We start from the raw sequence: 14,062 nt of genomic DNA, 5'->3' as shown, positions 1-14,062 counted from the left end.
TCATAATAGAACAAAACAGCTCACTCAGTATAAAGAGACATATGTAGTTTTTCTGTGGACGGGTGTTGTTTGGTGAGCAATGGGAAAAATACGGTAGAATATTTGGATAAAGACTCCTCCCACCGAAAAAGAACCCGAACCCTTACCACGGAAAAACATGTCTGAAGGGCAACTTGGGAATTTATAAATGCTTTATTATTAAACTTTGACCTTCTTATACATAATTTAAGTCGATGTGAAATCTACTGTCCGTGATTTGTGTATAAGTCTTGAACCCTTGTAACAAACTTTTGAACCCTTGTGACAAACTGTTGAACCCTTGTGAGTGTTATGAGTGTAAAGTGTTGGACCTTTGTGACAAACTTTCAAAAATGAAAATAATACGTAAAGTATGTGTACATAATTTTGCCTTTTGCTTAATGCCCATTTTTTAATACAGTATTTTTATTATTATTATTATTTATGCTGCATTTAATACTTATTATTATTCAAAATTATTATTATTATTGTTATTATATATATTATATTTATTATTATTACTATTTATACTGTATTTAATAATTATTATTATTATTATAGTTATATATATTATTACATATACTGTATATATATATTATTATCATTACTATTATATAGTTTATTATTACTATATAAATTTATTATTCAAAAAATACTACATACAGTATTTTTTTGTTGTTGTATTTTTCTCAGTTTCCCCTTCTTGAAAAATAACTACTCCCCCGAAATGAATTCCTGCGTGTATGGTCCTCGCATTTTTCTGGTACTAAATCCTTCAAGCTATTTCTTTCTGAATCGTAATGTCAGAAGATAGGTCATTAAATAGTGAACTGTGTTACTGAAATCAGTCGATGAGCCGCATGGCTGAGAACCGTGGCAAATTGAACGAGAATTTTCAAGAGGTATCCAACATTTTAGCAAATCATTGGAGGGCTGGAAATTTTTCTATGTTATTGAGCTCTGTGGTTTTCTTATTTACTTGTTAAACCAGAGGTAGTTTTAGGGGGAGGCAGAAGGGGCACATGCTTTGGGCTCACAAATTTTAGGGGCCCACATTTTATATAAATAATCTAACGATTATAATCGTTTTGTAACTTTCGAAACTTTATTTATATTATCGTAAAGGGTGCAAGTAATAAATGAATTATTAATTAAGTAATAAAACAAGTAAAAAAATTCCATGATAATTATCAAACTATTAAATTAAAACAATTAATAATAATTAAGTAATTGAAAAAAATAAACTGAAAATAATTTTTGTTAATAAATAAAATGTTGTTAAAATTTCGCCTGAAAATTTTGCAGAAGAAAGGATGGGGGGGGGCGATAATCAAGATAATCTTGGAAGGCGCAAGAGAGACCAGAACCGTCACTGTCTTACGGTAAAGCAAAAACAAGAAGCAATTCTTTTCTAGGGTACTATGTATAACGGAACGGTCGTTATGTGAATTATTTATTAAATAAAACGGTACTTGTGTCTTATAGCCACCACACTCAAGTTCTGTCGAGAAGTGAAGTTTGGTAAATGCTAATGAAATGAAACAAAATATAATGAAAATATAATACTTTATCAATAAATTTATGAAAACTATAACTTAGAAAGATGCCTAAACCCACAAATAAATGAAACGAATAGCAGTAACAAATGGTATTCTACTGCGAGCAAACCATCTATTGACACGCAAACCGACTTGTTTCATACATGTTTCATAGTTGTACACTCCCAAAAAGGGTCTTTGTTGAAAGAATATACACCCCCTTATCCTGGAAAAGTCTAATTGCCTCTTCTTCAGTCATTGGCAAATCCCAAATTGTCATTTTAATATCCATGGTCACACACTATTTCCTATCAACAAAGATCGCAAACTGAATGAATTTTACCCCATAGTCTGAAAACCGGTATTTTTATTGGTATTTTATTAGTATTAACCAAACTTCACTTCTCGACAGAAATTGAGTGTGGTGGCTATAAGACAAAAGTACCAATAAAACTAGAAGCAAAAGTGACTAGAAAACTAATGAAATCTACTCCCCCCCCCCTAGACATTTTGCCTCATAACACCTCGCATAGAGCTTGCATAGCTGGCACAGTGCTTACAGCGGTAAGGACTTTCGAACCTTATTTGTCCCCCCCCCCGTCGGATGACAATGCTCGGACTAACACCATCCGAGATAATAACGTCACATTCAACAACAAGCACGAGTACTTTTGGTCTCCAGTGGCGTCAATTGGATTGAAGAATGTGCCCTCTTAAATCTTGAAAGATATATATATTATTTTTATTTTAAAATGCCTATTTGGTATTTTAATTGAAAAATCTTTTAACTAATAAAATTGTCTCATCCTTGGATTTTGAAAAACTACACTTTGACCCATTCCCAAAATATTGTGAATTGACGCCACTTTTGCTACACTCAAACTTAAAACGAACAGAAATTATTCCGCAAATGAGAGGGGTTCCTCCTCAGCCCTCTTTTTTATGCTTAAGTCTTACTTTTTGTACATTTCTCTAAGAAAGACTGCTCAAATACAGAGCCAGAAGTGGTTTTAGGCCTCATAAACTGCGGGGAAGGGGTGGCAGGTATACCACAGGAGTTTTAAAATATAAAAGTTAAAAAATATTATTTTCAAATATAAATAAAATCGGGGCGAATGAATTTAAATGAGAGGTATTCTTGAAAAATTTTAAGATTTTAGCGTAAAGAGTGATGGTTGAGGAGGGAAAGCCCTCTCATATATAGATTAATTTCTGTTCTTTTTAAGTTCTAATGTTGTTCCTTACTTTTAGTTGGAAACAACTTTATTATTTTATTTAATCAATCGGTAAAAAACGACCAGCCAGTCGGTAAAATCTATTCCCCCCCCCCCCTAACAGTTTGTCTAATGGCGCCTCTTGTTGGTATCAAACCTAATCTCTTAGTAGACTTGTACTCATACCTCTTAGTCCCAGCCAGTTATCTCTATGTAATTCCGTCATAGGGCAAGTCTTCTTCCACAGTTGTAACTGATTTCCTATTTTCAGATTATTTTCTTTAAGCCTTATCTGGAAATTATGTCATCGGGGTAGTGTCAGGATTCTCAAACATGCTAAATTTATCTGGGTTTTGGGGTTATCTGGGTTTTTGGGGGTTTCTTCTTGCCCTTTTCGAAAATGATGCTGATTTCAATAGACTTTTCCAAAAGTTCGTAACCAAGAACGTTGCTAGATGTCGATTAATATGATGCATATATTTACAGCGGAAATGGCAAACTGGCTACCTGGATGTCAGTATTTGGGTTCGTGACGATGATGAGCTTAGATGTTGGACTCGGCTGATTTTGAATAGGCAAGAAAACTAGTTCAAATTTCTTCTACTTACTAAGATAACAGTGTCTACTTATTTTTTCATGTTTTGTAATAATTGTCTTGACAATTTTTTTTAATATACCGTTGTCTTGTCCTTTTGTCTGCTCTTAGACTGTATTTATTGATTTTTATAATCAAAATTACCACATTAATCATTCTTCGAGTCGGGCGGATAAAGAGTTTAACCTTGGAATACACCATACTATGAATGAAAAAATGCCATGTGATCTACACTCTCCTGGTTTATGTTTTTAGAATTTTTGAATTCATGAGATGAGTTCTATGACATGGCGTGCACATAGGGTATTTACAGATCCCTGTCCCATCTCTTCTCGGAATTGTTACTTTACCTACAATGTCTTATTTTCTTGATATTTTTTATATTTGCCTATATTTGGAGTTTTTTTTCGAATTCGCCCCCTCCCCTCCTTAAAAAAATACTGTTTGTGTGTCTAGTCTGTCCTCCGTGTCATTTTCCAAATAACCTCTGTCTCAATCTTATTAAAATAAATTGTGATAGATTTTTGTCTTGAATGATAAACCTTGTAATATTAATAACGACAGGGAGGAATATTCTTCATGGCAGCTGATGGCACAATCTAGGTACTTCTGCAAGAAGTACCTTGGGGCTCGATGGTAAAAAACAATTTTTATGTGATAATTTGAACAAGAACTTCCCAAAAATTTAGTATTTTGGGGGGTGGGCTCCAAGTCTCTCCTGCGTACTTTCCCTGGCTCACTCCAGGGACTATAGAACGCTATATAAATAGTTTAAATACTATTAAAATGTTAAGATTACTTTCACATTTCGTTTTTTTTTGTAAGAAATGGTCAAATCTTCTTTTAACTAGGGCAAATGGCTAGGACTTATTTCTACTGATGATATATTCTACGTTGCACCCAGTGGTGTTGTTTGGGGGGGGGGGGGTGGAGGGGGCAGTTTCCCCCTAATAATTTGGAGAAGAAATTATTGTATAGCCCATGCCCCTTGACTCTCCAGATGTGGATCCCTTTTGGCCCCCTAATAAAATGCTGGAGCTACGCCCCTGGTCGCACCTGATCGCTCATCCCAAAGATCTTATAGTAGAATTTTCAATAATATACTTTTAATATACTTTTTTAATATATACTGTATTTTTTAACATATATTTCTTAATTGCGACATTCATAACAATCACTAGGACTTTTTTCTTTTTTGTTTTTTTTTTCCGGAAAATGCTTTCCAGAAATTTTTTCTGGAAGTATTCCGGAAAATACTCGGCCCTTAAGGGATCTAAATCACAATAAATATCCCAATGTAATGTCACCCACAGGATTTTCACAACGGTCAGTTCCTAAAGTGCTACAATCGCCCAAATTTGAGTTCTATACAGTGATTTTCGGTGCTGAAGTGAAAAGATGGACTTTAAAAGTGCTAAATAGTACTATCACGAAAGTGCAACAAGTGGCAACCCTAGTTAACCACAGTTAGAATTTAGGTTTGGTTCATTCAAATGAGAAGGTACTGTCATCAAGAATCCATAAGTTGGAAAGTAAAACTGTTTAGACGAAGAAATTTTGGATAAATTTGTAAAATTTAAATTTAGATTTTAAATTTGTAAATAAATTTTGATGTATTCAGATATTACTTATTTCTTAAGTAGATAAAGGTGCACATATTAAAAATTCTTTTCTATTTTGGTAGTTTATGTGACAGTCATTTGTGAATCACGAACTTCTGTTTTTTTTAACATGAAGAAAATAACGAACTTCGTCGTTATTTTTAAAGAAGGATAACTTCTCCTCTAGTGAATAGGTGTTTTCCTTTTACCGAAATGAACATTTTATCCTGCATCAAGAACGAACATGAAACGCCTTATTTGTAAATAATTTCACCCTTAAAGCAATCTTTTTCGTACTTGTGAGAATTTAATCTTTTACTTTACAGTGTGAATGACGTACAAATATTATGTTTGTGATCAATAGCCAAGTATAGGGAAATACGAAATTTGATGTTTTTGGATTGATGGTAGAAAGTTTGGTACGTGGGTTGTCAGGCATGCTGAATATGATCCTTGGAATTTCATTAAGGTTTGTGAGTACATTCTGAAAGCTTCGGTGTTTTATGATATCTTTTATGGGATAAAGCAACTTCATTAATTAATGCAATTTTTCCTTCCATGGGATGAACTTTCAATTTTACCTAAAGGAAAAATCAAAGAAAAAATAAGGAAAAGATAAAACTTAGTTGAAAATACTTTTAAAATGTCAATCCAGATAATTCGGGCTGTTAAGATTGGTGATTCTTATGTCTACATAAAAGGGTGAGGGGTAGACCCTGGCACCCCTTCTCCCCGGATAAAACCCTTCGTATATGGGTAACTAATCCACATATGTATAGTATAATTTTTATACCGTATGCCGTAAAAATCAGCATCTTAACTGAAGTAAATGGAGATTGAGATTTAATTCAAGGATTTCATGAAAAGAATTATAAACTTGAAGTAGGGTTGCCACCATTTTTTCCTTAGGGATCTAGACACGTGATTCCCAATTTGGGGCACAGACCCCAACGCTGGCGCATGACAGTATTTTGGTGGGTCAAAGGCAGGACGTGCACCTTTTGGCTGCCTATACTTTAGAGCCTTAATTTTGAGTAAAAACTTTTTCACGTGAATGACGTGACATTCAAATGCATCTAAAGAGCAATTCTGCTCTCTATTAAAGGTGTTGTATTTAGATTACTTACTTAGACTTAGGTCCGACTACGCCTGGGGGCGCATAAGGCAGCAACAGTGGTTCGCCCCGACGACCTGTCCTGAGCCTTCAACCATAGCTCCTCTAACGAGGACCTCGCCAGCTTCGCCTCCTTCATTAGCGACCTGCCAAGGGTCATTTTCGGTCCCCCTGATTTACGGAGACCGGGGGGTGTCCAACACCATGCGTCGTGCGGCAGCCTTCCATCCCCCATTCGCACCATAAGCCCCCAATACATCCATCGCTGCTATCTAATGAGATCAAGGATGGGGGTATGATTTGTCATACGATAGATTTCACCATTTCGTATTCTTTCCGTCTAATGTATATTTAGGATAGCCCTTAGGCAATTGTTGTCGAATGCCTGGAGTCGTCGTTCTAGCTGAGCGTCAAGTAGGATCGTTAATTATTCTTTTCTAGAAACATTTTTTGTCTCGTCAGCAAGTATAGCGTAGTAACTAGTTAACCCTACTTCTGAAATAATGTCTTGCCACATGGCATTTCCTATCATTGTAAAGGCGTCGTTTTGGCATTGATGACTGCAATCGTGACAATATCGGTGCTCTAACTTGACCTTCAGCTTTTTTAGCCTTTAGATATTTCCACTATTAGTTCAATGAAATTACCCCGGTTTGTAGATGTTTCTGATTTGACCTGACTCAGAACATCTCTTGAATCTGGCGGTCAAGAAAGCAAATACTGCAAAAATAGTACTTCACATGAGACCTGAAGCGATTTTCCCTGTCAACTCATGCCCATCTTGAAACATCACTTATTCCGCCAGGCTTGGATTACGTCTGACACGCAACTCCATTTGGTGTCATGCGTAGCACGCTTAGAACCACGCTTTGGCACAAATAACTTGGTCTCGAGAGCAGAACATAATTTGTTCTGGTCTTAGTCTTAAGACCAAGACCAATTATATGCTGGGCTTAAGACCCGTTTTACGCTTAGAAGGTTATTGGGCAGTATTACAGCTCATTTTTGATTTAATGGAGCCCTTTACTTTTCTTTTAAAAACTTATTTTGTTGAAAAAGTTGTCGGCTGTTTAATCAGAATGAGATGTTTATAATGTACTAAAATACCTTAGCATGCAGTATCTAGGAAGGGGCAACCTCCCACTCATCCCCTCATATACGGAATAGTTTCTATTTATTTCTAGTTTTAATTTTGCTCCCTACTTCCAGTTGAAAAAGCTTTCTTTTTAATTTCATAAATCCCAAGGACGACAATACATTCAAAGAATTTTTTTTTGGTTTTTATCTTTCGGTTTGAAAAATTGGTTTGGTTTTTTATCTTTGTGTCTCTTGTGCTGAAGATGCCTAGTTTTGATACAGGCGAAGTATCCGCGTTGTTTTGTTTTTCATCTTTTCTGTCTACTGGCCGCAGTCTCGTTTGTCGTTTTTCACTGAGTTTGTTCTCTCTTTGTTGGTTTTTGGTCATGGCTGTTCAGTTCAGCTTAAGATCTTTCATTTGTAAAATTAGGTTTTTTATTGGACATTTAACTTTTGCCTTGGCTTGTCTTTTGTCATTATGAAAGACATATCGCCGAAACTTTGTTTCTTTTAATTGTTCAGGTGGTGGGACTAAAACATCTTTTTTTGCCTCGGCCATGACGTCCAAACGGACCTTAAATTAGAAGTAGTGCCTTTAGAAAATTACGTTATTTTTATTGGACTTTGGATTTTGCCTTGGCTTGTCTTTTGTCGTTACAAAAGACATATCGCCTAACCTTTGTTTCTTATAATGGTTCAGGAGATGGGATAAAAACTTCTTTTTCTTCCAACGATTTATCTAGTCCAGGTTTTGATTTTCAAAGGTATGGCAGGCATTGATGACCTTATCCATGTCAAATCTAAAACCCAATCATCATCACTATCATTTTCAGTTTTTTGGTTCGTTTTACCTCGGCTTGTCTTTCGTCATTATGAACTACATATCACCAAACCTTTGTTTTTTTTAACAACGGTATGGTAAGCATTGATGACCTTATTCATGTCGAAATCCCGAACCCGATCATCATCGCTATCAATTTCAATTTTGATACGTTTTGATTCTCGCTGTCCAGGTTGATTTTCATTGACTCTCTCACATGTTCAGTGTCGCAGGTCTTCTAACCGCCTGTGTCTTTAATCTTCATCTTCAATCTTGACTCGTTGACATGCTCGGTGTCAAATCTCTTCTAACCGCATGTGTCTTTGATCTTCATTTTCATTTTTGACACGTTTTTGGATTTTTAATACTGCAGACAATTAAGCAATAGCCTTTGCTTTACATGGCCGTATTGATGATGTCTCAATTGATGGTCCAGTTTGTCGATTTTCACATCTTATCACGATTGATAGTTCATGTGTTTGTTCCAAAGAATCATCATTTATAATAACTGCAACTGCATTTTTTTGTTTTTTGGGCCTTCCAACTGATATTATATTATACAAATAACTGATGCGTTGGAAACTACCGTAAAAAGGGTACTAACATTCTCTATATTGAAAGAACAGTAGTGGTGATCGCGGGCATTCCATTACAATATGTGGCGCCAGTGAGGCCTACCCTCCAGTAAATGGTGCAGCACTATTTTAGCGCCAATGTCTGGTGGCGGCCGTCTCCCACCAATGCGAACAGTGGTTTCAGACGGCTTACCGCACGAACAGTGGTGGCAGCAACGAAGATCCTATAAGTAATACTGATAGTAAAAGTATCCACTTTTTCGAAAAGACGATTTAATTTAGCCTATACAGTGGCCTATTGTCAGTACATGTAAAAAATTATGGGATGAAAATCTGAATGGGCAATAGCTACTTAAAGTAAATCAAATTGTAAAAATTAATATATCATGAAACTACAGGTGAATTTAGCCTAGATGCAATAGGCTATAAAAGTATTAGGAAAATCTGAATGTGCAATGCCTAGTTAGACTATAATAAAAAAAATTATGAATCAATATATCAAACGACTAATTAGCTTGTGAAATAATCGGCAAATTGAGACGTAACAATGTTTTGCGAGAGACTGGAAGTGACACTGAAAAAAGGATTTTCATTTAGACTGAAGAAATATTTTCAAATTAGCTAAATTTTGAAATAATGTTTGTCAAAGATAACACAGATACGAAACAACGAAATATGGACTGTAAGTTGTCGGCTTATTTATGGAGTTGAAGTTCAGGCACAGGCCCTCGCTTAAACATATTTAATTAGGATAAATTTTTAGGTATGATTGAATTTATCTGTCAGAAAAATAGCGATAAAGAAATTTAGGAAAAACAAGCGAGACAATATAACGCGGCATTTCAGACGGAAGGGGCAGCTTTTAAAAAAGACAATGAGGCTATTGCAGAAAAAGTACAAAGTTATAAGAAGGTTGTTGAAAGAGCTGAAGGACGTCTGTCATTAATTCTTAGAAGAGATTTGACACGATGCAGTCAAAGATGGTGGACACTGAAGTTCAATTCAAATTTAATGGTGGTTTATTTTGCGTGATTGACAAAGATCAGAAAATTAGAAATGAAAAGGTAAATGCAAACAAGAGTAAAGATTTGTGGGTTCAGCCAGCAGAGGCGAAAAATAAAATATTAGTTGGGCTATGCCTAACTAACATAAATAAAATAAATAATAGGGAGACAAGAAGATCCAAGACCCAGCGGAAAATTTACAAAACTACAATAAGACGAAAAAGCTTAGGAGGAAGGAGAAGGCCCATGACCTATTAAGAGAAACTAAAAATAATCATGAAATAAAATCGAATTGTCCACAACGGGTTACGGAAAGATTGTGAGGTACTGAATTTCGGGTTGGATTGAAGAAATATTGAAAGGAATCTGAGATTAATCTTATAAATTCAAAGAAGGTTTAGATCTTTTATTAGGGGGAGGAATCCCTTGGGTAAGATCCCCTGCGGGAAGACGTGAAAGATGGCCATTTTCCTCAATGTACAACTGGTTGGCCAGTTTTGACCCTGTTACCGAGATTTTCCCTTTCTGATCTGAAGTCCTTGGGGGATACTCTCTCCCAGACACTTCATATTTCACCCAAACTTCTGTCTAGTAACCATATTCATAGTTTTAATTCTTCATGGGAATCGACGATTATTTTTGCATACCTTATTCCTTGAGCTATGCATTGAAATTTCATCTTCAGTTGGGATTAAAGAATATTCTTCACTCTTCTATCCCAGGGAAGGGGACTCAAAAGAAATTTATGAATAGTTTGTTCACGTTTCTATAGGATACACTGTATGCTAAAGTAAATCGTGCTATCGGAAACGCGGAATTCTTTTACTATCAGTTTTACCGATAGGACCTTTGTTGCGGCCACCACTGTTTAGTGGTAAGCCACGACTTCCACCAGATATTGGCGCAAAAATGGTACTATAACACCTACTGGAGGGGAAGCCTATCTGGCGTCGAATATTATAATGCAATGCCGGTGGTTACCACTATTGTTCCGTAAATATAAAGTATGTTAATACTCTTGTACAGTACACCCTGCTCCAGGGTATGATAATGTGATCGAACGGTCAAACGGCCATACTCTAGGCCACGGGTGCTCAACCTGGGTCTCAACAAATATCTCTAGCTATATCTTTGTAGGGTAAACGGGCCTGTTGCTATGATCATGACGGTATCTCACGCAAATCTTTTCCTACCCTGTCTGGGTCCCTGGAAAAATGGTCTACATAGCTGTAGAAAATAGCTTACTTGTAATCTTCCAAAAAAGGTGGACAAAAACATGTATATATATATATATATATATATATATATATATATATATATATATATATATATATATATATATATATATATATATATATATATATATATATATATATATATATATATATATATATATATATATATATATATATATCCTCCTGGGACCTGGTGTCCAAGTCTGTGGACACCCCCATAAAATATTTTTTGTGCAAAGGCCTCGCCATCTAGCAAAGATTTCATTGTTTCTATGAGCTTTTTGGACCTGAAAAGCTATCTATGATTTTTTTCAGAAAGTTTCTGCGACTTTTAGTGGTGTTTTAACAAACTTTGAAAAGCCTAAAAAAAGGAGATGAAAAGAAGCTAAGGTAAGAAAAAAGAAAAAAAAGAAAGTGATGAGAACGAGTTATGAGAAAAATCAGGTGTACTTTCTAGATTGTAGAAAGTACTTAGATAGTTTTGAAAGCAGTTACTTTGATAAGTGCCATCTTTTGGAACTTGGAAAACCTCCATGTCCACGTCTGTGGACAGGTGGTTCCAATCGAGTAAAAAGCCAGGGTTGACTTTTCGTAGTTCAAATCTTGATTCTAATGGGGATAGCAGAAGCCAATGATTGTTTTATTTACTAAATTGGTAACAACCTAGCCGCCACTCACCCATAAGAAATCGCCACCCCCGTAAAGTGTCCCAACCCCCCCCCCATCTGGCTCCGATACCCGTTTCGTCCGTACTTTATAAAAAACTTTTATTCCCGTTTTTGCAAATAAAATAAACCAAAATCACAACCCGTAAGTCTGCTAAAAATTAAACTATTTTGTATATATTATTTTTTCATTGTTGAATATTTGGTTATTTTATTTGTTACCCTTTTTATCTTTTTATTTTATGACCTTAAAAATATTTTATAGTTATGACCTATATTTATGACTTTTGTATTTTGTGTTTTCTGACTGTTACCTGTCGTGTTTTTGTTACAGTGGTAACTATGTGTTGTTATTGTATTATTTTGTTATTGTATTTTTTTTTTTTACTAAGAAATGCAAACTTGGTCCACTAGGGTTTGTGATAGTTCTTTTGCCAATCTCTATCTATCTATCTAGCTATTAGTTTCAAGCTTACTGAACCTGTTCCTTTATTGTAGTTTCCCTTATGATGCCCTTGGAATGCTTGATGAGAGTGACCTGGACCTCTCTGATTTAGATGATGATGAGGAATGGATAAAAAAACCACTCCTAATCGTCTTCAGACTGTGATGGTGAACCAGCTGTTGCAGCCATTCCATCATCAAGCAGTTATGCTGTTCTTCCAGATGTTGAAAATGAAGAATCTGATGATGACGTACCCTTAGCAACCCGTGCCAAATGCTTGAAGGCTGACAAAGTAGCAGCAACCTTGTCCTGGAGGAAGTCTTGGCAGTTCGATAATCATCGTGGCCCGGACGTGGGCCCCGCTCATTTCCAGGACCACAACGATTGGAGTACAGAACAATTCTTTTTGCAATATTACCCGGAGAGCTTCTTCGAACGTATAGCTTTTTACATGAACTACAACTTTCAGTTGGCCCACCACAAAAGCTTGAATGTAACTCCAGACAAGCTGAAAATTTTTGTTGGCATTGTCAGCCTGATGGGGACCCTCAAGTTTCCTCGGATCCGCATGTACTGGTCTGGGAAGTTTAGGGTGGAAGCCATATCACTAAAGATGACTCAAGACAGATTCTTCACAATCCGGTCAAACCTGAAGTTCGTTGTTGATTCAGAAATCTCAGACAAAAAAAAAACAAAAATAGGCTTTGGAAGGTGTAGTCAATCCTTGACAACTTCAGGAATATCTGTCTCCAGTTGCCAAGTGACAGGAAGTGTTCAATTGACGAACAGATGATACCCTTCCAGGGTATGTCGACTCTCAAGCAATATGTCCCCAACAAGCTCTATCCGGTTGGATTAAAGAATTTTGTCCTCGCCAGCTCCTCGGGGCTGATACTTGACTTCCAAATCTTCCAGGGAGCCACCACCCTGGGAGAACAGCTGGTAGCACATGGCTTGTCAGCTGGGATCATACTGCGCTTGTCGGAGACCCTACCAGAAGGTACATACCTCTATTTTGACCGATTCTTCTCGTCTGTTAAGCTCCTCGACATGCTGGCTGAAAGAAAAATAAATGCAACCGGAACTATCATGAAGAACCGTTTGGGTGCCAACGGCCCAACGCTTTTTACTGAAACAGAAATGAAAAGAAAGGGCAGAGGAACCTCTGTCATGTCTGTGCACTCAGATAGAAAAGTAGCCGTGACCCAGTGGTATGATAACAAAGTGGTTCTCCTGTCTTCAAACTGCAAAGGTATAGAAGAGGAGACAGAGGTCAAATGGTATAACAAGCACCAGGGGTCTTACGTGCAGGTCAAATGTCCACAAATAGTCTCCGACTACAACACCTACATGGGTGGGGTCGACCTTGTGGACTGCATGATCAGCTATTACCGATTTGAGACGCGTACTAAAAAATGGACTGTGCGTCTGTTTCATCATTTCGTGGATGCTGCACTAGCCAATGCATTTCATGAGCTGAAAGGCCATGGCCCAGAAGTTTCTGGTGACCTCAAACAGCTCATTGATCCTTATTTCAACGTGGCCGAGTTTTTGCTCAATTCTGGAAGCTTGGAGCCACGAGGTCAAGAAAATAGCAACGAAGAGCCATTGGGTGAAACTTAACACCGTGTTTTGAGTGTGAAAAAGAGGCCAATCCCTCCACCATATGCCAGAGCTGCACTGCATCTACCAGAATTTTGTGACTTGGCGAATGCAGCCCTATGCCGAAGGCCTGGATGCTGCAAAAGGTCAAGATGGATGTGCTTGCAGTGTAAAATCATTCTCTGCTTGACACAAGACAACAACTGCTTCAAGAAATTTCATGAAGGGTAATGTTTTGTTTTCAACGTTTTGACATATCTCTTTTAATAGACGAAACAGATTTTTACTATACTCTTAGCTCGATAGGGACCCAATGTCCACACCTGTGGACATCCTCCAGAGGGAGGGAGGGGGGTTCAACTTTTTTTTTTAGTTGATCAATGGTGAAAATGATTTTTTCTAAGTCAACTAAAAAGAAATGAACATAGTCAGAAAAGTATTTCTATGGTCAGGTCTCAGGAGGATATATATATATATATATATATATATATATATATATATATATATATAAATTCCCACCCGGGGTCTCAAACTTATAATATTTTACCACATAAAGGAA

This window comes from Artemia sp. Qi Xiang Cuo, chromosome 17 (genome assembly GCF_049724085.1).
Source record: "Artemia sp. Qi Xiang Cuo chromosome 17, ASM4972408v1, whole genome shotgun sequence".
In the NCBI taxonomy this organism is placed as follows: domain Eukaryota; kingdom Metazoa; phylum Arthropoda; class Branchiopoda; order Anostraca; family Artemiidae; genus Artemia; species Artemia sp. Qi Xiang Cuo.
The sequence above is the reverse complement of the archived record's forward strand: the minus strand, read 5'-3'. Positions refer to the sequence as shown.